At 47.4% G+C, this 27,271-nt stretch overlaps 1 protein-coding gene across 2 annotated transcripts in view; it reads left to right on the top strand.

The window, feature by feature from the left end:
* Positions 1-27,271, top strand: part of LOC143924586 (5-hydroxytryptamine receptor 2A-like) — a 999,965-nt gene that overhangs the window by 512,833 nt on the left and 459,861 nt on the right. The gene's annotated exons all lie outside the window — the stretch shown is intronic.

Genomic DNA, 27,271 nt, shown 5'->3' with positions numbered 1-27,271 from the left:
GATCCACTACCTACAATGCAAACAATTTGTATATTTTAAAAGCAGCAGGAGAACATCGAAGTTGTTATTGGCTTTGATTTAGTTTCCCTTTAATGCATTTCACCTTCACTGCACTACTTTGAGCTTGGAAATATCAGCTATTTGCATTGCTAATTAAAAAAAAAAAAAACTTTTTTTTTTTAATTTTAAAAGCTAAAGAATACATAAAAGATCAGACATGCAAAAATCAATATGTTAACTTAGAAGAAGATGAATTGATTTATAATCAATTGCATTATCAAACAAATGTGTTTCACAGGTGGGGGGGTTTAGCATCACTATTTACCCATCATGGCTTCTACTGTAAAAATCATAAAGGCTTTGATGTAGCTGCTGATTAATTAAGGCAAAAATAAATAATGGACGTAAAGAAGATAGATCAGAGATATAAAAAAGATTCCCTCCTGTGCTCAGAATGGAAGAACACCAATTCTAGCAATTGATACTCATAACAGACGTGTTACTGTAATAAAAGCATAGAACTCATCATGAAGCCAACTAAGGAGATACATACTAACTAATAGCATACTGTATTCAAGCAGCAGGAGTCACAAAGGTGGGAAACATCTTTAAAATTGCAAAAAAAAAAAAAAAGCTTCTGATATTTTATAAGAAAGAAATTAAAAAAAAGATAATTTTATGAAAAAATATTAACCTGTCAACTCTTTTCTTGTCTACTACATTTAAATTGAATATGACAGTGATTAAAAGACATATGTAGCACAAGGACAATAGCAAACAAGCTAATGCTTTTCATTTCTCTGCTAATTTTAGTAGTTATTTAGTTCACACTAGGCAGAAAATGAATGACTGACTTTATTTCTCGTGGCATAGCAATAAGATAAAGTAGTTTGCCAAAGCAACCAATCCGAAAGCAACTTTGTTTATTCTGGCCAATCTAAAAATTTGATTAGGGGTTTTGGGCATCTTACCAGCTGCTGCTGGCTTTTAGTTATTGTCCTTAAACTTTACAATTTACCCTAGTAATTTTGTTGTTTACTTATTGATCAGCTTTGGATTTCAATTAATTTCAAATTTATTATGAGCTGTTATGCTGCGTACACACGACCGGACTTTTCAACGGACTAGGTCCAACGGTCTTCCCGGCGGACTTTTGGCGGAGTTCCGACTAACTTTTTGAACAAACGGACTTGGCCACACACAAGCACACCAAGGTCCGACGGATTCTAATGTGATGACGTACCACTGGACTAGAATAAGGAAGTTCATAGCCAGTAGCCAAAAGCTGCCCTAAAGTCCATCTGATTTTTAGACAGCAAAGGTCCCATGAAGCCCACACACGATCAAATTGTCCGGCGGATTCGTTCCGTCGGACCTAGTCCGTTGAAAAGTCTGGTCGTGTGTACTTGGCATTAGGGGTCATTCTCACTTGTACAATGTGGCAGTGTGCGCTGAAACACGCACATTAAGCCCCTGTTCACACTGGAGTGATTTGTCCTGCGATCTGACAGTTCTAAATCACATGACAAGTGGCACCCCATTGCCCACACACAATCAAATTGTCCGGCGGATTGGTTCCGTCGGACCTAGTCCGTTGAAAAGTCTGGTCCTGTGTACTTGGCATTAGGGGTCATTCTCACTTGTACAGTGTGGCACTGTGCACTGAAACACGCACATTAAGCCCCTGCTCACACTGGGGTGATTTGTCTTGCGATCTGACAGTTCTAATTCACATGACAAGTGGCACCCTATTGTCGGCAATGAAACAGTTCAAATAGCTTCGGCTCATATGGCAGCAACTTTGAAAAAGGTTCCTGCACTACTTTTTGCCAATTTCATTGCGACTTGCATGAACTTCTAATGTATGAAGTTTCAAGCTGCAATTAAATTGGCAGTGTAAATCACACTGATGTGTAGCTTTGACCACAGCTTTTGCCACTACGTATGACCACTAGGGATGAGCCGAACACCCCATGGTTTTTTTTCACACCAGAACTTTTGAACGGACCGGAAATTCGTACGAACTTTAGAACCCCATTGAAATCTATGGTACTCAAACGTTTGAAATAAAAAGTGCTAATTTTAATGGCTAATATGCAAGATATTGTCCTAAAAAGGGTTTGGGGACCTGGCTCCTGCCCCAGGGGACATGGATCAATGCTAAAAATTTTTTTGAAAATGGCTGTTTTTTCGGAAGCATTGATTTTAATGACGATTAAAGTGAAAAAAAAGTGAAATATTCCTTTAAATATCATGCCTGGGGGGTGTCTATAGTATGCCTGTGAAGTGGCATGTGTTTCCCGTGTTTAGAACAGTCCCTGCACAAAATGACATTTAATGGAAAAAAGTCATTTCAAACTGCTTGCGGTTTTAATGTAATGTCTGGTTGCGGCAATACGGATGAAAATCATTGAGAAAAAAATGGCATGGGTAGCCCCCTCCTGCCCATTACCAGCCCCTTTGGGTCTTGTATGAATATTAAGGGGAACCCCGCACCCAAATTAAAAAAAGGAAAGGCGTGGGGCCCCCAGGCCCTATATACTCAGAACAGCAGTATACAGGCGGTGCAAACAAGACAGGGGCAGTGTAGGTTTGTTGTGTTAAGTAGAATCTGTTTGTAATTTTGAACTGGTACATTTTTAAAGTGTAGCTCCAGTCAAAAAATACTTTTTTAAGCTTTTTGGAAAACATAGGGAAGGGTTATCACCCCTGTATAATTTTTTGGGCCGTCCATCTTTTTTCATCTCCCTTCCTGTAGTCTCCTTCCGTTTGCAAGTAGGGGACGTTTGTAAGTTGTAAGTTTGAAAGTAGGGGCCTGTCCTATATGCTCTGCAGAAATGTGGGCCTAAGGTGTTGGTGTTGCCACAACACTGGAAGCCCTCAAAGTGACTCTTGGTGGGCACTGGAGCACCCTGCTGTGAATGATTATATCAAGAATTGTAATTACATGCCATTGTGTATCTAGAGACTTCTGCGCTCTATGGAAAAGGTGAAGATAACTAGTGAAAAAAGCAGCAGTCACTAAATGAGTTGTCTCTCACTACTGAAAATTAAAATAAAGAATGTGATGCGCTGATTTCAAACCGTGCATACACCATAAAGTGACTTTATGTGCAAAAAGACGCAAATTTATCATATAGACCAAAATACATATATATAGAGTGGGTAAAACTTGTTGCAAAGTATAAAAAATGGAGCAAAAAAACAGGTATAAAAAAAGGAGGAAAAAATATATATAAAATATTAAATCCAAGTGACCAGCGTGATTAAAGATAAAATGTCCCATACACAATCAAATCAAATCGTGCAATTCGGTAGACACACTGAATAAAACGTGCAACGTGCTGGGCAGTCAATCCATCCGTGATGATCCGTGCAGAAAGTGCAAATGCTATACAATTACCTCACTGATGTGGGTAAACAGCAAAATAAGTAATGGACATCAGGATGATTGCAGAAACGGCTGTGTAACACAATCTTTAGGAGACTTCTCTAACTTCCTCATGAATGGCAGGTAAACTCAAGGAAATGGATTAAAAAGGACCGCCATAGTGTAGTATTTCAAACATGTATCAATTTTATTAAAAAGGTTTAAAACTACTCACAAGCGAAGTAGAGATAAGCACATAAGACAGACAGCATAAAGTAAAAACCGGATATGGACGTCACTTCCGGGTTCCTACGCGTTACGTCGTGGAGACTTCAACTGAGATGGTCTCCACGACGTAACGCGTAGGAACCCGGAAGTGACGTCCATATCCGGTTTTACTTTATGCTGTCTGTCTTATGTGCTTATCTCTACTTCGCTTGTGAGTAGTTTTAAACCTTTTTAATAAAATTGATACATGTTTGAAATACTACACTATGGCGGTCCTTTTTAATCCATTTCCTTGAGTTTACCTGCCATTCATGAGGAAGTTAGAGAAGTCTCCTAAAGATTGTGTTACACAGCCGTTTCTGCAATCATCCTGATGTCCATTACTTATTTTGCTGTTTACCCACAGCAGTGAGGTAATTGTATAGCATTTGCACTTTCTGCACGGATCATCACGGATGGATTGACTGCCCAGCACGTTGCACGTTTTATTCAGTGTGTCTACCGAATTGCACGATTTGATTTGATTGTGTATGGGACATTTTATCTTTAATCACGCTGGTCACTTGGATTTAATATTTTATATATATTTTTTCCTCCTTTTTTTATACCTGTTTTTTTGCTCCATTTTTTATACTTTGCAACAAGTTTTACCCACTCTATATATATGTATTTTGGTCTATATGATAAATTTGCGTCTTTTTGCACATAAAGTCACTTTATGGTGTATGCACTAGTTATCACTTTAATATATGCACAGATATCCGTCTTTGCTCCACTATATACATATTGTAATAAGTTTACACACTCTATATATGGATTTTGGTCTATATGACAAATTTGCGTTTTTTTGCACATAGAGTCACCTTATGGTCTATACACTAGTTATCACTCTAATATATGCACAGAGGCATTTTCTGATTTATTTATGCACAGTTGCACTTTATATAATTTTATAATCGCATATTTGTGGTTTACTGCGATTATTGTATGGTTTGAAATCAGCGCATCACATTCTTTATTTTAATTACATGCCATTGTTGAACAGTGGTAGAAAAATTTAGCCTTTTGTGGTTGTGGTGGTGCAGGTGCCACAACACTATTAGTCCTCACAGTTACTCTCGGTGGGCGCAGGAACGGGCCCTGCTGTGAAATATTATATCAAGAATTGTAATTACATGCCCCTGTTAAACAGGGGCTGAAAAATTGGACCTTAGGCACTGGTGCTGGTGCAACGACAATGCAACATCTGCCAGATACTCTAGTTGGAGTGCAGGAATGAGCCCTGCTGCAAAGCATTGCATCAAAAATTTTAATTACATGACCCTGTTCAACAGGGGCTGAAAAATTGGGCCTTAGGCACTGGTGCTGGTGCCACGACACTGCAACCTCTCCCAGATACTCTCGGTGGAGTGCAGGAATGAGCCCTGCTGCAACACATTGCATCTAAAACTGTAATTACATGCCCCTGTTAAACAGGGGCTGAAAAATTGGGCCTTAGGCACTGGTGCCATGACACTGCACTCTCTCCCAGATACTCTAGGTGGAGTGCAGGAATGAGCCCTGCTGCAAAGCATTGTATCACAAATTGTATTTACATGCCCCTGTTAAACAGGGGCTGAAAAATTGGGCCTTAGCCACTGGTAGCATCATCCAGAACCAAAAATGTTCTCCAAGCTATCAGCAGGGTCATTGAGGAGGAAGAGGATAGTTAGTCAACATAACAGGACAGTCACTCAGCATCAGCATAGGCAGTCTTGAAGGGATATGATGTTTTAAAAAAAATATTTGGTTACATCAGCTTCAGGTGCTTGGTAGCTGGTGGTGATCCAAGACTGATTTATCTTTATGAAGGTCAGTCGATCAACCGAGTCAGTGGACAGGCGTACCCTGTGACCGGTTACAAAGCCTCCAGCAGCACTGAAGGTGCGTTCCGAAAGAATGCTGGATGCAGGACAGGCCAGTAGCTCAATTGCAAACTGTGCAAGCTCTGGCCAGTGATCCATCCTCAAGACCCAGTAAGCCAGGATTTTCAGTGGGAAAGGTGTCCAAGTCTGACCTTTCCCCTAGGTATTCCTGCACCATGTAAATCAGACCCTGGCGATGGTTGCTGGAACCGATCATACCTTGGGGCTGCGGACTAAAAAATTGTCTGAACGAATCGGTCAGAAGGCCACCTTCTGCACCACTCCTTCTGTGACTGACCGAAGCCTCAGCAACACATTGTCCAGGACCAGGAGTTTGTAACCTCCCAGTCTCTGGGAACGCATTGCACAGACCTTTCTGCAAGGCCTCCCAGAGATGTCTCATCCTCTGCTCCCTCTGTGATGGCAAGATAAGGTCCGCAACCTTACCCTTCTGTGAATCAAGGAGAGTGGCCAGCCAGTAATGGTCCCTCTCCTTGATCCGAAGAATATGCGGATCCTTCCGCAGGCTTTGCAGGATCAGGAAGGCCATACAGCGGAGGTTAACTGAGGCATTCGGTCCGGAGTCCTCTGGGTTACTAAGGACAACATGATCCGCAGCCACCTCCTCCCAGCCACGTACAAGTCCACGGGTTTCTTGTGACTGTAAATCATCCATAAAAGACTGCTGCTGCTGATGCTGAGTGCCAGGTTCCACCTCCATGCTGACACAAGCCTCCTCCTCCTCGTCCTCTCCCTGTGTGATGGGTGGGACAGCAGGAACACTGTCTGGATAAAGGGGGCCTTGAGAGGCAAGGAAGTCCTCCTCTTCCTGCATCTGTTCTGCCTCAAGTGCCCTGTCCATTATTCCACGCAGCGTATGCTCCAACAGGTGGACAAGAGGTACAGTGTCACTGATGAATGCACTGTCACTGCTCACTATCCTCTTGGCCTCCTCAAATAGTGACAGGACAGTGCATGCATCCCTGATCATGCCCGACTGGCGTGATGTAAAAAAACCGAGCTCCCCTGACCCTGTCCTGGTGCCGTAGTCGCACAGGTACTCATTGATGGCCCTCTGCTGAGTGTGCAGCCGCTGCAGCATGGCCAACGTTGAGTTCAACCTGGTGGGCATGTCACATTTAAGGCGGTTCTTGGGCAGGTTCAACTCATTTTGGAGCTCAGCTAGCCGAGCACTGGCATTAAATGATCTGCGGAAATGCACACAGACTTTCCTGGTCTACCTCATGGCATCCTGTAAGAACTGCTGCATCACCAGGTTAAGGATGTGAGCCACACAGGGCACATGGGTCAGTTGTCCCTGTCGGAGGGTGGAGAGAAGGTTGGTGCCATTGTCGCAAACCACCATTCCTGGCTTAAGCTGGCGTGGCATCAACCACCTCTCGGCCTGCCCCTGCATAGCTGACAAAATATCTGCCCCAGTGTGGCTCCTGTTCCCCAAACAAATCAGCGCAAACACGGCATGGCATCTTTTTGCCTGCGTACTTGCGTAGCCCCTTGAACGCCTACGGAGCACCGCTGGTTCAGAGGACAAAGCACCGGAAGGCCTTGGAGGAAGAAGAAGAGGAGGGGGTGGAGGAGAGAGGTCTGTCACAACCAGTAGTAGCATTTTGGAGGCGTGGTGGTGGAACAACCTCCAACACTACTGCACCTTGTGCTGCATCCTTCCCAGCTGCCAGAAGAGTGACCCAATGGGCCATGAAAGATAGATAACGTCCCTGTCCCCACCTGCTGGACCATTTGTCAGCGGTAATATGCACCTTACCGCTGACCGCCCTGTCCAGCGAGGCATGGACATTGCCTTCCACATGCCGGTAGAGAGCCGGAATCGCCTTCCGTGAGAAAAAGTGGCGTTTGGGGACCTGCCACTGAGGAACCGCACATTGCACAAACTCACGGAAGGGGGCCGAGTCTACCAACTAAAAAGGCAGCAGCTGAAGTGCTAGCAATTTAGCCAAGCTAGCATTCAACCATTGGGCATGTGGATGGCTGGGAGTGAACTTCTTTTGACGGTCCAGCAGCTGGGGCAAGGAAATTTGCCTGGTACAATCTGACATCAGTGTACTGCTAGCAGAGTTCCCGCAAGTACTTAGCTGTGACACACCTAATTCTATACCTTCATTCCTCTCAGTGCAGGTTTCAGAGAGGACTGAAGGTCTAGTGGGGTTGGAGATCCCAGCTGATGAGGAGTGAGGAGAGGTCCGCTTTGTTCTTTGGTATGGGTCTTTAAGGTACGCTTGCCAACGAGCTGCATAGCAGGTCAACATATGTCTGGTCAAGTATGTGGTGCCCAAGTGGCTGTGGCCACGCGAGATACGCTTGAGACATATGTTGCAGATAGCAGCGGTGCGATCTGATGCACTCGTCTCAAAAAAGGCCCACACCAAAGAACTTTTGGAATAACGTGCAGAGGCAGCACCCTGCACAGGCTGTCAGGGAGTGATTAGACCAGACTGTGTGGACTGCACAGAGGAAACCCAAAACGCATGTGAATGAAATAACAATGTGTTTATTATAATAAAAAGGAAAGTGAAAACAAACAGTGTACTACCAACCACAACAACAAGTAATATATATATATATATATTGTGGCAGCACGCAGGTAAAGTCACCTGGTTGTATCCAGGATGGGAAATATGTGTGCCCTAGATTCAGGCTTTATGCAGACTTTTACAATTAGAGGGGAAGAGTTAATGAGCCCAGCTGAAGTAATTGGGCTCATTAAGACCTCTACAAAAAACCCCAGCATGCTTAGGGAGATGCTCCATCCTGGAACCAGTTTTGTGTTTGTATAGACTGGGGAGTGTGACACCTGTTCTGTGCGGTGAGTTAACGCCTGTGTGGCAAACCTCTACAACAGAGACAGGGACTGGTGCAGCACAAGGCTGCACTCAGTTGTTAGACAGGGAATCTAAGTGTGTAATTAAAGGTCAAGCTGACCAGGATTTATTTTCATGTTTTATTTTTGTTTGGCTGTTATATGTTTCACTGCATGTAGCACAAATAAACCGCATCTTTTGTTTTTTTGCACCTACAACCCTGTCTGCTGTGCCTAATTTTGTGTTGTGAACCCATCCAGGGGGTCACACACACCCGCTGCCGAGCTAACCCCCTCACAGTTGGTGGAGAATTTTGGCAGTTTTTTTATTTATTTATTTTTTAAGGCCAGCATGGAGGAGATACTGAGACAGCTGGCTCTAGCAAATGCAAACCAGCAGCAAGCAAATGCAAATCAGCAGCAAACAAATGCAGGTTTACAAAAGAGCCTTGCAGCTCAACAACAGAGCCTTGCAGCCCAGCAGCAGACAAATGCAACTTTGCAGCAGAGTCTGGAAGCTCAGCAGAAAGCTCACCAGCAGAGTCTGGAAGCTCAGCAGAAAGCTCACCTGCAGAGTCTGGAAGCTCAGCAACAAGCCCAGCAGCAATCTGAAGCCCGCTTCATAGACCTGTTGCAGAAGCAAGAGCAGTGTTTTCAACAGCAAATATAGACATTAATACAGCAACGTCCGCAGACCAATGAGGCAAGTGGTTACAATAATACCTCATCCTTTGGTGTGAGCCGTTTACTGACAAAAATGACTGGAGAGGATGATCCGGAGGTGTTTTTGACCACATTTGAAAGAACTACTGAAAGGGAAAAGTGGCCTAAGGAGCAATGGGCTGGACTGGTGGCCCCTTTGTTAACTGGGGAATCACAGAAAGCTTATTATGACCTAGAGCCTGACCAAGCAAAAGACTATGTGGTGCTAAAAACAGAAATATTGGCACGGCTGGGTGTTACCCTGGCCGTCTGGGCTCAGCGTGTGCATAATTGGACTTTTCAGGTTGGAAAACCCCCCAGGTCTCAAATGTATGATCTCATTCACCTGAGCAGGAAGTGGCTGCAGCCAGAGACTTTGACCGCACCAAACATTGTGGAACGTGTTGTTATGGATCGTTTCCTGAGAGCTCTTCCTACTGCCATCCAAAAATGGGTAAGCCATGGAGACCCAGAAAATGCAGATAAACTTGTGGATCTGGTTGAGATGTACTTGGCTACAGAGAGCCTGACCACCTTTTCCAGGGACTCACGGACTTTCCACCCTAAGACCAGATCATCCCCAGTGGCGGGTAAGATGACTCCAAGGGGTGAGGGTGGAGAGAGTGAGAGGGTGGGAGTTCTACCTAAGGTCTGGCGGGAGCAGCCCAGGAAGCCCAGGCTGCAAGAGGCAGCGAAAAAGATTATTTGCTACCGCTGCCGGCAAGAGGGACATATTGCAGCCAATTGCCCAGTTGTGGATGAGCCTATGCAATGTGACTTTATAAGGGAGAGACGTCAGTCGCTGTTTGCGACAGTTGCATGCACTGCCATTCGGGGACCTGAGAAACATTTATGTAAAATGCGTATTAATGGTAGAAATGTTGATGTGTTGTTGGATTCAGGTAGCCTGGTAACATTGATAAAAGCTGAATTAGTTACTACAAAGGTCTCTGGGAAGAACAAGGTGGCTGTTATTTGTGTGCATGGGGACACCCGAGAGAATCCTGTAACTTCAGTGTTTTGTGAGACCCCCAAAGGTAACCTCTCTCATCAGGTGGGCTTAGTGTCTCACTTACCACATGATGCTATTGTGGGAAGGGATTTTCCAAAATTCTGGGAACTCTGGGATTGTCCTGAGCCCCCCACTGGTGCCCCTATAGACCAGGAAGATGACCAGAATTCCTCTGGGAGTGGTGAGGACTCTCCTGAATTTCCCTTGTCGGTATTGGCGGGGGAAACTCGAGAAACTGGGGAGGAGCCAACATCCTCAGATGAAAACATGCCGTCTGTGGAGTTTTTGGATCTTGAGGTTCACAGGGAAATTTTTCCACAGAACAGTTAAAAGACCCCACCCTAATAAAGGCACGGGAAAATGTGGTGAAAATAGATGGCGAGTTAGTGAACCCAGATAAGATTTGCACTTACCCGTACTTCACTATGGAAAGGGACCTGCTGTATCGAGTGGCTCAAAGGGCAGAAGAAACCATTGAGCAACTTGTGGTGCCCAAACCTTACAGGAAGTTGGTGTTAGAATTGGCCCATGGGCACATTCTGGGAGGTCATCTGGGGACCGAGAAAACCAGAGAGAGGGTATTGCAGAGATTTTATTGGCCTGGGGTCATGAAGGAAACAGAAAATTATTGTTCCTCCTGCCCTGTGTGTCAGAAGTCGGCACCTATGCCACATTTCCGTAACCCGCTGGTACCTCTTCCTATCATTGAGGTCCCCTTTGAGAGGATCGCAATGGATTTGGTAGGTCCGATAATGAAGTCTGCTAGGGGGCATCAGTACATTTTGGTTATATTGGACTATGCCACCCCTTATCCGGAAGCAATTCCTCTTCGAAATACCTCGGCCAAAACCATAGCCAAAGAGCTATCTCTTGTTTTTAGCCACGTGGGTATTTGGAAGGAACTGCTTACGGACCAAGGTACACCCTTTATGTCCCGGGTTATGAAAGAACTATGCAAGTTGTACAAAGTAACACAAATGCGTACATCTGTGTATCACCCCCAAACAGATGGGTTGGTTGAAAGATTCAACAAAACCCTAAAACAAATGTTAAAGAAGGTGGTGGATAGAGATGGAAAGAATTGGGACTGTCTAATACCCTATCTGATGTTTGCCATTAGGGAGGTACCCCAATCCTCTACGGGTTTCTCACCCTTGGAGTTGCTCTATGGGAGACACCCAAGAGGGCTGCTGGATATCGCCAAGGAAACTTGGGAAAATGAGAGTTCTCCTCACAGGAGTGTGATTGAGCATGTCGCCCTGATGCAAGATAGGATTGCACAGGTAATGCCAATTGTAAAGGAACATTTAACCAAAGCGCAGTTAGCACAGCAGAGGGTGTACAACCGTGTGGCCAAGACCCGTACTTTTTCCCCGGGGGATAGGGTCTTGGTGCTAGTCCCTACGGTTGAAAGCAAATTTCTGGCCAAATGGCAAGGTCCATATGAAGTAATTGAAAAAATTAGTGAGGTGAACTACAGGGTTAGACAGCCAGGAAGGCGAAAGCCGGAGCAGATCTATCACGTCAATCTGCTGAAAGCCTGGAGGGATAGGGAATCCCTAGTCGTAGAGACTTTGTCACAAGCACAGCCTGATTGCTTAGTTCCTGGGGTTGGAATAGCAGACACCTTATCGAAACCCCAACAACAGGAGGTTAAAGAGTTTGTACTTCGTAACAAAGAGATTTTCTCTGAGCTGCCGGGACAAACATCTGGCGTAGAGCATGACATTATCACCCCGCCAGGAGAAAGGGTAAAACTAAAACCTTATAGAATACCAGAGGCCCGACGGGAAGCAATACGTGGGGAGGTTCAAAGGATGCTGGAATTGGGTGTGATAGAGGAGTCCCAGAGTGACTGGTCCAGTCCCATCGTACTAGTGCCCAAACCTGATGGGAGCTGGCGGTTTTGTAACGATTTTCGACAATTGAATAAAGTTACAAAATTTGACACCTACCCCATGCCCCGTATAGATGAGTTGATTGACCGGCTAGGAACAGCCCGATATATGACAACTCTTGATCTCACCAAAGGGTATTAGCAAATTCCCCTGGCCGAGTCGGCCAAGGAGAAAACTGCGTTTGTAACCCCAGATGGGGCATTCCAATATAAGAGAATGCCGTTTGGGTTACAGAATGCACCGGCAACATTCCAGCGGAAAATGGACAAGATTCTGAGGCCCCATCAGAAATATGCTGCAGCTTACTTGGATGATGTGATTATCCATAGCACAGACTGGGTCTCACATTTGCCAAAAGTACAAGCAGTCCTAGACTCTATCCGGGAAGCTGGGTTTACGGCCAATCCAAAGAAGTGTACCATTGGACAGGAGGAGGCCAAATATCTTGGGTACACTATTGGGAGGGGGGTGATAAAACCCCAAGTCAATAAAGTCGAGGCCATACAGAGTTGGCCACGTCCCAACAGCAAGAAACAGGTATGAGCCTTTCTGGGAATCGCTGGCTATTATCGACGATTCATTCCCCATTTTGCTTCTCAGGCTGTGCCCCTCACCAACCTGACAAAAGGGAAAGAGTCTGTCATGGTTAAATGGTCCCCAGAGGCTGAAGAAGCATTTCAGTCCTTAAAAACAGCCTTATGTAGCCAGCCAGTGTTGTACTCACCAGACTTCTCTAAGGACTTTGTTGTACAAACTGATGCATCAGACATTGGGTTAGGAGCAGTGTTATCCCAGGTCTGGAACGGGGAAGAGCACCCAGTCATTTACCTCAGGAGGAAGTTGAAGTCCCATGAGGTAAATTACGCCACAATTGAGAAGGAATGTTTAGCAGTGAAGTGGGCTCTAGATTCCCTTCGGTACTATCTGCTAGGTAGGCACTTTGACCTGGTGACTGATCACGCTCCTTTAAAGTGGATGGCTCAGAACAAGGAGACCAATAGAAGGGTAAATAGGTGGTTCCTGGCCCTACAAGAATTTAACTTTACAGTTAAGCATCGCCCTGGTGTTAAAATGGGGAATGTGGATGCTTTGTCTCGGATACATGCATGTCTGACTGCTTGTGTTACAACCCCAAGGTTGAAACAAGAGGGGGGGGGTATGTGGCAGCACGCAGGTAAAGTCACCTGGTTGTATCCAGGATGGGAAATATGTGTGCCCTAGATTCAGGCTTTATGCAGACTTTTACAATTAGAGGGGAAGAGTTAATGAGCCCAGCTGAAGTAAGTGGGCTCATTAAGACCTCTACAAAAAACCCCAGCATGCTTAGGGAGATGCTCCATCCTGGAACCAGTTTTGTGTTTGTATAGACTGGGGAGTGTGACACCTGTTCTGTGCGGTGAGTTAACGCCTGTGTGGCAAACCTCTACAACAGAGACAGGGATTGGTGCAGCACAAGGCTGCACTCAGTTGTTAGACAGGGAATCTAAGTGTGTAATTAGAGGTCAAGCTGACCAGGATTTATTTTCATGTTTTATTTTTGTTTGGCTGTTATATGTTTCACTGCATGTAGCACAAATAAACCGCATCTTTTGTTTTTTTGCACCTACAACGCTGTCTGCTGTGCCTGATTTTGTGTTGTGAACCCATCCAGGGGGTCACACACACCCGCTGCCGAGCTAACCCCCTCACAATATATATATATATATATTGTGAGGGGGCTCATTAACTCTTCCCCTCTAATTGTACAAGTCTGCATAAAGCCTGAATCTAGGGCACACATATTTCCCATCCTGGATACAACCAGGTGACTTTACCTGCCTGCTGCCACATACCCCCCCCTCTCGTTTCAACCTTGGGGTTGTAACACAAGCAGTCAGACACGCATGTATCCGAGACAAAGCATCCACATTCCCCATTTTAACACCAGGGCGATGCTTAACTGTAAAGTTAAATTCCTGTAGGGCCAGGAACCACCTATTTACCCTTCTATTGGTCTCCTTGTTTTGAGCCATCCACTTTAACCACTTGGGATCCGCGCTATTGCAAAATGACGGCAACAGCGCGGACCCACATTTCCGGGACTACGTCTATCGGCGAGTCCGTGAGACTCGCCTGATCACCGATCCGTGTAAGGGGTCGATCCCGACCCCTTATCACGTGATCAGCTGTCAGCCAATGACAGCTGATCATGTGATAAAACGGAGCCGGTAATCGGCTAGTATTCCTCCTCGCGCTGACAGCGCGAGGAGAAAAAAAAAAAGCCGATCGCCGGCGGCCGTGTTCGGGACATCAGTCCCGATCACGGCCAGCAATTTAAACGGACACCTGCCCCCTGCCAGTGCCCACCTGCCACCCGCAGTGCCATCCTGAAATAAAGTAAGTGCCCCCCTGTCAGTGCCACCCAGCAGTGCCCATAGTGCCCACAGTGCCACCCAGCAGTGCCCACAGTGCCACCCACAGTGCCACCCAGCAGTGCCACCCACAGTGCCACCCAAAATCTGCCTCAAAGGTGCTGCACCCCAGTGCCGCCCATCAGTGCCCAGCAGTGCCGCCCATCAGTGCCCAGCAGTGCCGCCCATCAGTGCCCAGCAGTGCCACCTATCAGAGCCACCTATCAGGGCCACCTATCAGTGCCCATCAGTCCCATCTATCTGTGGTACCTATCAGTGCCCATCCGTGCCACCCATCCGTGCCACTTATCCGTGCCACCCATCCGTGCCATCTTATCTGTGCCCATCTTTGCCCATCAGTGCCGCCTTATCTGTGCCCATCGGTGCCGCCTTATCTGTGCCTATTAGTGCCGCCTTAACTATGCCTATCAGTGCCCACCAGTGCAGCCTATCAGTGCCCACCAATGCAGCCCATCAGTGCCCACCAATGCAGCCCATCAGTGCCCACCAATGCAGCCTATCAGTGCCGCCTAATCAGCGCACTTCAATGAAGGAGAAAAATGACCCGTTTGCAAAATTTTATAACAAACTATTAAAACATGATTTTTTTTTTTTTTTTTTGCATCTTTTTTTGTTTGTTTAGCAAAAAATAAAACTCCGAGCTGTAACTAAATACCACCAAAAGAAAGCTCTATTTGTGGGAAAAAAATGATAAAAATTTCATTTGGGTACAGTGTTGTATGACCGCGTAATTGTCACTCAAAGTGCATCAGCGCTGAAAGCTGAAAATTGGTCTGGGACTGAGGGGGGTTTAAGTGCCCAGTAAGCAAGTGGTTAAAGGAGCGTGATCAGTCACCAGGTCAAAGTGCCTACCTAGCAGATAGTACCGAAGGGAATCTAGAGCCCACTTCACTGCTAAACATTCCTTCTCAATCGTGGCGTAATTTACCTCATGGGACTTCAACTTCCTGCTGAGGTAAATGACTGGGTGCTCTTCACCGTTCCAGACCTGGGATAACACTGCTCCTAACCCAACGTCTGATGCATCAGTTTGTACAACAAAGTCCTTAGAGAAGTCTGGCGAGTACAACACTGGCTGGCTACATAAGGCTGTTTTTAAGGACTGAAATGCTTCTTCAGCCTCTGGGGACCATTTAACCATGACAGACTCTTTCCCTTTTGTCAGGTTGGTGAGGGGCACAGCCTGAGAAGCAAAATGGGGAATGAATCGTCGATAATAGCCAGCGATTCCCAGAAAGGCTCGTACCTGTTTCTTGCTGTTGGGACGTGGCCAACTCTGTATGGCCTCGACTTTATTGACTTGGGGTTTTATCACCCCCCTCCCAATAGTGTACCCAAGATATTTGGCCTCCTCCTGTCCAATGGTACACTTCTTTGGATTGGCCGTAAACCCAGCTTTCCGGATAGAGTCTAGGACTGCTTGTACTTTTGGCAAATGTGAGACCCAGTCTGTGCTATGGATAATCACATCATCCAGGTAAGCTGCAGCATATTTCTGATGGAGCCTCAGAATCTTATCCATTTTCCGCTGGAATGTTGCCGGTGCATTCTGTAACCCAAACGGCATTCTCTTATATTGGAATGCCCCATCTGGGGTTACAAACGCAGTTTTCTCCTTGGCCGACTCGGCCAGGGGAATTTGCCAATACCCTTTGGTAAGATCAAGAGTTGTCATATATCGGGCTGTTCCCAGCCGGTCAATCAACTCATCTATACGCGGCATGGGGTAGGTGTCAAATTTTGTAACTTTATTCAATTGTCGAAAATCGTTACAAAACCGCCAGCTCCCATCAGGTTTGGGCACTAGTACAATAGGACTGGACCAGTCACTCTGGGACTCCTCTATCACACCCAATTCCAGCATCCTTTGAACCTCCCCACGTATTGCCTCCCGTCGGGCCTCTGGTATTCTATATGGTTTTAGTTTTACCCTTTCTCCTGGCGGGGTGATAATGTCATGCTCTACGCCAGATGTTTGTCCCGGCAGTAGGGATGAGCTTCGTGTTCGAGTCGAACGTACGTTCGACTCGAACATTGGCTGTTCGTGCGTTCGGCGAATTCCGAACGTTTTGGCCGTTCGCGTCAAAATTCGAGTGACGCGCGCGCGCGGACCATAATGCGGACCATAATGCACGATGATTGGCCAAGCATGCACTGTGACCCCGCATGCTTGGCCAATCGCAGCGCCGGCAGCGAGGAGAGCCATGATTGGCCACAGGCATCCTGCCTGTGGCCAATCATAGCTCAGGCTGTGTAGTGCACGCCCCACACTATATAAGGCCGCCTTTGAGGCGGCCTCGTGTAGTGTGTTACTTAGCATCTGAAGCAGTGGGTGTTCTGTGTACCTTCAACACAGTACACACCAATCGTTTTTGGCTGATTTCCTATCTTGCTGCTGTGTAGTGGTTGTTGTCTGTGCCCTGACTGCAGTATACACCACTATATTCACCTCACCTATATAGCTAGTGATCTAGCTTTAACCACTTAACAACTGCCCATTGCCGATTAACGGCTTCAGGGCGGTTGTTTAACTCTGAGAGGCCGTTAATTAACGGCCTCCCAGAATTCTGCTCTCGCGTGCCCCGGGGTGTGCGCACTCGAGAGCATCCGTGACCGCCGGGTCCACAGGACCCGGCGCATCACGGATCACGGTAAACGGCCGCTCATAGCGGCCGTTTACCATGTGATTGCTCCGTCAAATGACGGAGTGATCACTTGGAAACAAACCGGCGTCATGTTATGACGCCGGTTCCTCCCTCCCCTCTCTGTACCGATCGGTACAGCGGAGGGGAAAGAGATCGGTGTCAGCAGCGATGTGAGCTGCATCTGCAGTGCCCACATCGCTGCTCACCGAATTTAACCCCTCAATTCCCTGCCAATACTCTGCAATACCAGTGCATACTCTGCAGTACCCTGCCATTACTCTGCAGTACCCCGCCATTACTCTGCAGTGCAGTACCCTGCCATTACTCTGCAGTGCAGTACCCTGCCATTACTCTGCAGTACCCTGCCATTACTCTGCAGTACCCCCCATTACTCTGCAGTACCCCCCATTACTCTGCAGTAACCCCCATTACTCTGCAGTACCCCCCAATACTCTGCAGTACCCCCCAATACTCTGCAGTACCCTGCCATTACTCTGCAGTACCCCCCATTACTCTGCAGTAACCCCCATTACTCTGCAGTAACCCCCATTACTCTGCAGTACCCCCCAATACTCTGCAGTACCCGCCATTACTCTGCAGTACCCCCAATACTCTGCAGTACCCTGCCATTACTCTGTAGTACCCCCCAATACTCTGCAGTACCCTGCTATTACTCTGTAGTACCCCGCCAATACCCCGCCAATACTCTGTAATACCCTGCCATAAATTGCCATACCCAGCCATACTCAGAGATACCCAGCCATACTCGGTGATACCCTGAAATACCCAGCCATAGACGCCCCCCACCCCTCCCCGCCCTCCGGTGCTTCTACCAACTCGCCAGTACGATCAAAGCCAGAATCTTTTTTTTATTTTTTATTTCAGGCTTCCCAGCCTAGAGGTGAGATGTGGGGTCATATTGACCCCCAGATTTCACTGTAAAGAGGACCTGTCACCCCATATTCCTATTACAAGGGATGTTTACATTTCTTGTAATAGGAATAAAAGTGATCAAAAATATATTTTTGGGGAAAAAAATGTCAAACTAAAATAAATAAAGTAAAATGAACAATAAAAAAATAAAATAAAAATGAAAGCGCCCATGTCCCCATGTGCTCGCATGTGCCACACATGAGAGGTATCGCCGAGAATGTTAGAGCGAGAGCAATAATTCTAGTCCTAGACCTCCTCTGCAACTCAAAACATGTAACCAGTAAAAAAAAATTAAAGCGTCGCCTATGGGGATTTTTTAAGTAGCGACGTTTGGCGCCATTCCACGGGCATGTGCAATTTTGAAGAGTGACATGTTTGATATCTATTTACTCAGCATAACTTCATCTTTCACTTTATGCAAACATTGGGCTAACAAGTGGTTAATAATAGAGCTTGCAGTCAGTAGTGTTAGGAGATAGTGCGTGCTGTCTGCGTGCTCTGTACCCAGTACATACCGCTATAATATAGGGCAGGCCCCTACTTTCAAACATCCAACTTACAAACATCTCCTACTTGCAAACGCAAGGAGACAGCAGCAAGTGAGATGAAAAAAGATGGACGACAAAACAAATTATACAGCGGTGATAACCCTTCCCTATGTTTTCCAAAAAGCTTAAAGATAGTTTTTTTGACTGGAGCTACACTTTAAAAATGTACCGGTTGAAAATGACAAACAGATTCAACTTAACACAACAAACCTACACAGTCCCTGTCTTGTTTGCACCGCCTGTATACTGCTGTTCTGAGTATATAGGGCCTGGGGGCCACACGCATTTCCTTTTTTTAATATGGGTACGGGGGTTCCCCTTAATATGCGTACAAGACCCAAATAGGCTGGTAATGGGCAGGGAGGGCTACCCATGCCATGTTTCTCAATGATTTTCAACCATATTGCAGGAACCAGATATAACATTAAAACCGCAAGCAGTTTTAAATGGTGTTATTTCCGTTTAATGTCATTTTGTGCAGGGACTGTTCTAAACACGGGAAACACGTGGCACTTCACAGGCATACTACAGACACCCCCCAGGCACCATATTTAAAGGAATATTCACTTTTTTTTTCACTTTAATCGTCATTAAAATCAGTGTTCCCGCCAAAACGGCAGTTTTTAAAACTTTTTTTTGCAGTGACCCATGTCCCCTGAGGCAGGAGGCAGGTCCCCAAACCCTTTTTAGGACACTATCTTGCATATTAGCCGTTAAAATTAGCACTTTCCAATTCGAACGTTCGAGTCCCATAGACTTCAATGGGGTTCTAACATTCGTACCGAACGCGGGGGTCGTTCGCAAGTTCTGGTGCGAACCGAACCGGGGGGTGTTCGGCTCATCCCTACCCGGCAGCTCAGAGAAAATCTCTTTGTTACGAAGTACAAACTCTTTAACCTCCTGTTGTTGGGCTTTCGATAAGGTGACTGCTATTCCAACCTCAGGAACTAAGCAATCAGGCTGTGCTTGTGACAAAGTCTCTGCGACTAGGGATTCCCTATCCCTCCAGGCTTTCAGCAGATTGACGTGATAGATCTGCTCCGGCTTTCGCCTTCCTGGCTGTCTAACCCTGTAGTTCACCTCACTAATTTTTTCAATTACTTTGTATGGACCTTGCCATTTGGCCATAAATTTGCTTTTAACCGTAGGGACTAGCACCAAGACCCTATCCCCCGGGGAAAAAGTACGGGTCTTGGCCCCACGGTTGTACACTCTCTGCTGTGCTATCTGCGCTTGGGTCAAATGTTTCTTTACGATTGGCATTACCTGTGCAATTCTATCTTGCATCAGGGCGACATGCTCAATCACACTCCTGTGAGGAGAACTCTCATTTTCCCAAGTTTCCTTGGCGATATCCAGCAGCCCTCTTGGGTGTCTCCCATAGAGCAACTCGAAGGGTGAGAAACCCGTAGAGGATTGGGGTACCTCCCTAATGGCAAACATCAGATAGGGTATTAGACAGTCCCAATTCTTTCCATCTCTATCCACCACCTTCTTTAACATTTGTTTTAGGGTTTTGTTGAATCTTTCAACCAACCCATCTGTTTGGGGGTGATACACAGAGGTACGCAATTGTGTCACTTTGTACAACTTGCATAGTTCCTTCATAACCCGGGACATAAAGGGTGTACCTTGGTCCGTAAGCAGTTCCTTACAAATACCCACGCGGCTAAAAACAAGAGATAGCTCTTTGGCTATGGTTTTGGCCGAGGTATTTCGAAGAGGAATTGCTTCTGGATAAGGGGTGGCATAGTCCAATATAACCAAAATGTACTGATGCCCCCTAGCAGACTTCATTATCGGACCTACCAAATCCATTGCTATCCTCTCAAAGGGGACCTCAATGATAGGAAGAGGTACCAGCGGGTTACGGAAATGTGGCATAGGTGCCGACTTCTGACACACAGGGCAGGAGGAACAATAATTTTCTGTTTCCTTCATGACCCCAGGCCAATAGAATCTCTGCAATGCCCTCTCTCTAGTTTTCTCGGTCCCCAGATGACCTCCCAGAATGTGCCCATGGGCCAATTCTAACACCAACTTCCTGAAAGGTTTGGGCACCACAAGTTGCTCAATGGTTTCTTCTGACCTTTGAACCACTCAATACAGCAGGTCCCTTTCCATAGTGAAGTAAGGATAAGTGCAAGTCTTATCTGGGTTCACTAACTCGCCATCTATTTTCACCACATTTTCCCGTGCCTTTATTAGGGTGGGGTCTTTTAACTGTTCTGTGGCAAAATTTTCCCTGTGAACCTCAAGATCCGAAAACTCCACAGACGGTCGTGTTTTCATCTGAGGATGTTGGCTCCTCCCCAGTTTCTCGAGTTTCCCCCGCCAATACCGACAAGGGAAATTCAGGAGAGTCCTCACCACTCCCAGAGGAATTCTGGTCATCTTCCTGGTCTATAGGGGCACCAGTGGGGGGCTCAGGACAATCCCAGAGTTCCCAGAATTTTGGAAAATCCCTTCCCACAATAGCATCATGTGGTAAGTGAGACACTAAGCCCACCTGATGAGAGAGGTTACCTTTGGGGGTCTCAAAAAACACTGAAGTTACAGGATACTCTCGGGTGTCCCCATGCACACAAATAACAGCGACCTTGTTCTTCCCAGAGACCTCTGTAGTAACTAATTCAGCTTTTATCATTGTTACCAGGCTACCTGAATCCAACAACACATCAACATTTCTACCATTAATACACATTTTACATAAATGTTTCTCAGGTCCCCGAATGGCAGTGCATGCAACTGTCGCAAACAGCGACTGACGTCTCTCCCTTATAAAGTCACATTGCATAGGCTCATCCACAACTGGGCAATTGGCTGCAATATGTCCCTCTTGCCGGCAGCGGTAGCAAATAATCTTTTTCGCTGCCTCTTGCAGCCTGGGCTTCACGGGCTGCTCCCGCCAGACCTTAGGTAGAACTCCCACCCTCTCACTCTCTCCACCCTCACCCCTTGGAGTCATCTTACCCGCCACTGGGGATGATCTTGTCTTAGGATGGAAAGTCCGTGAGTCCCTGGAAGAGGTGGTCAAGTTCTCTGTAGCCAAGTACCTCTCAACCAGATCCACAAGTTTATCTGCATTTTCTGGGTCTCCATGGCTTACCCATTTTTGGATGGCAGTAGGAAGAGCTCTCAGGAAACGATCCATAACCACACGTTCCACAATGTTTGGTGCGGTCAAAATCTCTGGCTGCAGCCACTTCCTTCTCAGGTGAATGAGATCATACATTTGAGACCTGGGGGGTTTTCCAACCTGAAAAGTCCAATTATGCACACGCTGAGCCCGGACGGCCAGGGTGACACCCAGCCGTGCCAATATTTCTGTTTTTAGTACCACATAGTCTTTTGCTTGGTCCGGCTCTAGGTCATAATAAGCTTTCTGCCATTCCCCAGTTAACAGAGGGGCCACCAGTCCAGCCCATTGCTCCTTAGGCCACTTTTCCCTTTCAGCAGTCCTTTCAAATGTGGTCAAAAACACCTCCGGATCATCCTCTCCAGTCATTTTTGTCAGTAAACGGCTCACCCCAAAGGATGCGGTATTATTGTAACCACTTGCTTCATTGGTCTGCGGACGTTGCTGTATTAATGTCTCTATTTGCTGTTGAAAACTCTGCTCTTGCTTCTGCAACAGGTCTATGAAGCGGGCTTCAGATTGCTGCTGGGCTTGTTGCTGAGCTTCCAGACTCTGCAGGTGAGCTTTCTGCTGAGCTTCCAGACTCTGCTGCAAAGTTGCATTTGTCTGCTGCTGATTTGCATTTGCCTGCTGCTGGGCTTGTTGCTGAGCTTCCAAACTCTGCTGCAAAGTTGCATTTGTCTGCTGCTGGGCTGCAAGGCTCTGTTGTTGAGCTGCAAGGCTCTTTTGTAAACCCGCATTTGTTTGCTGCTGATTTGCATTTGCTAGAGCCAGCTGTCTCAGTATCTCCTCCATGCTGGCCTTAAAAAAAAATAAAAAAAAAAAACTGCCAAAATTCTCCACCAACTGTGAGGGGTTAGCTCGGCAGCGGGTGTGTGTGACCCCCTGGATGGGTTCACAACACAAAATCAGGCACAGCAGACAGCGTTGTAGGTGCAAAAAAACAAAAGATGCGGTTTATTTATGCTACATGCAGTGAAACATATAACAGCCAAACAAAAATAAAACATGAAAATAAATCCTGGTCAGCTTGACCTCTAATTACACACTTAGATTCCCTGTCTAACAACTGAGTGCAGCCTTGTCCTGCACTAGTCCCTGTCTCTGTTGTAGAAGTTTGCCACACAGGCGTTAACTCACCGCTCAGAACAGGTGTCACACTCCCCAGTCTATACACACAAAACTGGTTCCAGGATGGAGCATCTCCCTAAGCATGCTGGGGTTTTTTGTAGAGGTCTTAATGAGCCCAATTACTTCAGCTGGGCTCATTAACTCTTCCCCTCTAATTGTAAAAGTCTGCATAAAGCCTGAATCTAGGTAGATACAAAGTCCAGGTTCCAAGGTTCAGGTTCCAAGGTTCAGGTTCCAAGGGACACGGAGAGAGTGATACAGAGACAAGCATGTTAGGGCTTGCTGGGTATTTATAAGACTACTAATTACCCTCACGTAACAGCTGATCGCAGCAGGTGCTGTCTGCTCCACACTGCCGGAGTACACCCGTTGGTGGGCGCTGGTACTACAGTCCAGGGATCCAATAGTGCCACCAGGAGGTAGGTCCTCTTATTACAGGCCCTGGGTGTTAGAAGACACCCGCTGGTGGACACTGGTACTGCAATCCAAGAGATCAACAGCGCCACCAACGGGTGGACCTTTTCATGACAGTACCCCCCCTCAAAGGAGCGGCCTCCGGACGGTCCAGCTAGGTGTAATTGTCCAAAGTTAATGGCCTCAAACCACACCATGGATGAGGGCACGTCAAGCTGGGTACCGGGCACATCAGGGCAGACAGTGGGCACATCCAGGCAGACAGCGGGCACAGGCTCTGGGTCTTTGAGCTGGGCAGCAATTACCGGATCTTCGAGCTGGGCAGCAATCTCTGGGTCCTTAGGCTGAACAGCAAGTACTGCAAGGGCAAGCTGGATCACAGGCACTGGCTCAGCAAGCTGAGTAATGGGCCCCAGCCCAGCAGGCTGGGTGACGGGCCCCGGCTCAGTGAGCTGGACACCAGGCACTGGTCTGGCAAGCCAAATAACGGGCACAAGCTTAACAGGCCAGTTAATGGACACTGATTCAGAAGACTGGGTAGCGGTCCCCGACTCCTCCGCAGACTGGGTAGCGGGCCCCGACTCCTCCGCAGACTGGGTAGCGGGCCCCGACTCCTCCGCAGACTGGGTAGCGGGCCCCGACTCCTCCACAGACTGGGTAGCGGGCCCCGACTCCTCCACAGACTGGGTAGCGGGCCCCGACTCCTCCGCAGACTGGGTAGCGGGCCCCGACTCCTCCGCAGACTGGGTAGCGGGCCCCGACTCCTCCGCAGACTGGGTAGCGGGGACATCAATCTGGGAAGCTGAAACATCCGGCTGGGAAACTGAAACATCCGGCTGGGAAACTGGAACTCCAGGCTGGGAAACTGGAACTCCAGGCTGGGAAATTGGAACTCCAGGCTGGGAAATTGGAACTCCAGGCTGGGAAATTGGAACTCCAGGCTGGGAAACTGGAACTCCAGGCTGGGAAACTGGAACAACAGGCTGGCAAGCTGGAACAACAGGCTGGCAAGCTGGAACATCAGGCCGGCAAGCTGGAACATCAGGCCGGCAAGCTGGAACATCAGGCCGGCAAGCTGGAACATCAGGCCGGCAAGCTGGAACAACAGGCTGGCAAGCTGGAACAACAGGCTGGCAGGCTGGCACAACAGGCTGGCAGGCTGGCACAACATCAGACTGGAAGGCAGGCATGTTAGACTGGAGGGCAGGCACTGGGACATCCGACTGGGCAGCTGGAACGTCAGGCTTAGGTGGGCCACCGGATACAACTGGCATGCATGCAGGTTGGACCGAGTTGGTTGGTGCGGAGGCGGGTTGGGTTACTGGCAGGATTGTGCGGGTCGGAAAGAACTTTCGTTTCTTTTTTGACTTAGCCGCTTCAGCTTTGTATGTAGGTGCAGGGCTGTGAGAAAAAAAAGTGCCTGGGCAAAAGGAAGACCAAGGAACAGTGGCAGGAGGAGGGTTTTGTGGGACTGTTACAGGTGGAGGAGAAGAGGCAGGTGGGTTGCAGGCAGGATAGGTGCTACACTTGGTGACAGGATAGTAGTATTTGGTAGGAAGTGGAGTAGACTGGGCTGTAACTGAGGTTGCCATAGGCAATGGGGAGATAGATACTTGGGAAGGCAGGTGGTTAATGACAGGGCTGGAGTGTTGTGGCTTGGCTAAATGCAGGAGATCTGACCATGCCTGTAGCACAGGTTGAACAAACACTGATTCACACACAGCCTGACTAACCAGAGATTGCACTGAATGGATGCAATCAGACAATACCTGCTGTGGACAAGAGGAATAACATTCCATGAAATAGGCTGGATCATCCTCTAACAACCATACCAAAGATACAACTTGGCTCAAATTGAAGGGGGGAGAAAAATCACCACTTACTTTGGAATTACATGACAGGGCTGGCTCTGCACATAATTGGATTAAGGGCTGAACATCCTCAAATGACATGTAGCCCTGATCCACCAGGGAATGAGCTGATCGGATGGTCTCCATCAGCCGGTCACTAGACCACCTTCTTAGAAGCTGGCGACAATATTCACCATCCTCTTCTGCCAGCAGAGAATAATACATGATTTCATTGAAATCCATATTGGCAGACTAACAGGTCAGTATGGTTCCTCAATGCAGCCACGTCTGGTCAGGGATGGTCTCGGTATACTGTCAGGGAATGATTAGACCAGACTGTGTGGACTGCACAGAGGAAACCCAAAACGCATGTGAATGAAATAACAATGTGTTTATTATAATAAAAAGGAAAGTGAAAACAAACAGTGTACTACCAACCACAACAACAAGTAATATATATATATATATATATATATATATATATATATATATATATATATATATATATATATATATATATATACACAATAAATGGGAACTACCAGAGACGTCAACGAAAGCCAGGCCGAGGTCAAACACCGGGGAATCAGTGGAAGGGTAAGGACGGATGGATGGGCTGCAGAGCAGGGATCTAGGTAGCAGGAGACAAGAGGGACAGGTCCAGGATGGGCTCAGAATCAGGAAGGAACAGGTCAGGTAGATACAAGGTTCAGGTTCCAAGGTTCAGGTTCCAAGGTTCAGGTTCCAAGGTTCAGGTTCCAAGGTTCAGGTTCCAAGGTTCAGGTTCCAAGGTTCAGGTTCCAAGGCACATGGAGAGAGTGATACCGAGACAAGCATGTTAGGGCTTGCTGGGTATTTATAAGACTACTGATTACCCTCACGTAACAGCTGATCGCAGCAGGTGCTGTCTGCTCCACACTGCTGGAGTACACCCGTTGGTGGGCGCTGGTACTACAGTCCAGGGATCCAATAGTGCCACCAGGAGGTAGGTCCTCTTATTACAGGCCCTGGGTGTTAGAAGACACCCGCTGGTGGACACTGGTACTGCAATCCAAGAGATCAACAGCGCCACCAACGGGTGGACCTTTTCATGACACAGGCGGAGCTCTGCGGTGTGATTCAGTCGGCGTGCTACCCCTAAGCTGGCCCCCGGAGGGCATCCTGTCTCATTAGTGATTGGGCCTCCTCCTCCTCTCTCCTATAAGGCACCCACATGGAGTCAGTGACCTCATCATCCCCTCCCTCTTCATCACTGAAACAAACCTGTCAGTATGCTGCAGCTGGTGGAACATGACAGCCAGATTGCTGTCCTTCTTGAGCATCCCCTCTCTCTGCGCTCACGCTACTGCCTTCCTCTAGCTGGGTATCATCATCAGAGCCTTCAAAATGCTGGGCATCCTCCTGGGGCATGTACCCAACACTGTGGTCAAACAGTTCGGGGGACTCCTCAGGAGGACATGGTGGGTCTAGGGAAAGAGTGCTGATGACATTGAGACGAGGGAAGAGGATGTGTTGGCAGCTACTTTGCTAGTACCCTGAGCCTGGGGGAGAGAGGATAAGGAGGATGAAGAGGGCTTGGTCATCCACTCTACCAAGTCTTCGGCATGATGCGGCTCAACACATCCAGCTGCAGGAAATAAGGACAAGCAAGTCCCATGGCCACGTGCTGATGACGATGCACCACGTCCATGACCAACACTGTTGTCTCTAGACACAGAGCCTGCTTGCCCTCTTTTATTGGCTCGTGACTGTCTGCCTCCCCTTGTTGGCCTTCCAGACATAGTAATGGCCTGCAGGGAGATGGAAAAACCAGCAACTGGGTAGCTTTAGGTGCACACTGAGCAGGTGACACAGTACACCGACTGTAATTACTGCAGCTGCCACAAAGACTTTGTCCCTGCCTATCCTTCTCTTTCCTTTACCGCCGCAACACACTACACAAGGCCGCCATGCTGGCGGCCTTATATAGTGTGGGACATGTACCTAACCCCCCTGAGCTATAATTGGCCACAGGCATCCTGCCTGTGCCCAATTATGGCTCTCCTCACTGCCGACACTGTGATTGGCCAAGCATGCGGGGACACAGTGCATTAACCAGCAATGCACTGCGATGGTGTAGTGCATTGTGGTCCATTCGCGCCACACGAATATGGTGCGAACGGTCCACAATATTCCGAACCCCCGAGCTCATCCCTAATGGCCACATAGCTGTTCTATTTGTCATGCACTTAATTGTGTATGGCTTCCGAA

This window comes from Lithobates pipiens, unplaced genomic scaffold (genome assembly GCF_037356315.1).
Source record: "Lithobates pipiens isolate NorthernLeopardFrog02 unplaced genomic scaffold, aLitPip1_a1.2 Scaffold_1, whole genome shotgun sequence".
NCBI lineage: Eukaryota > Metazoa > Chordata > Amphibia > Anura > Ranidae > Lithobates > Lithobates pipiens.
This window is presented reverse-complemented; position numbering and strand designations above follow the sequence as displayed.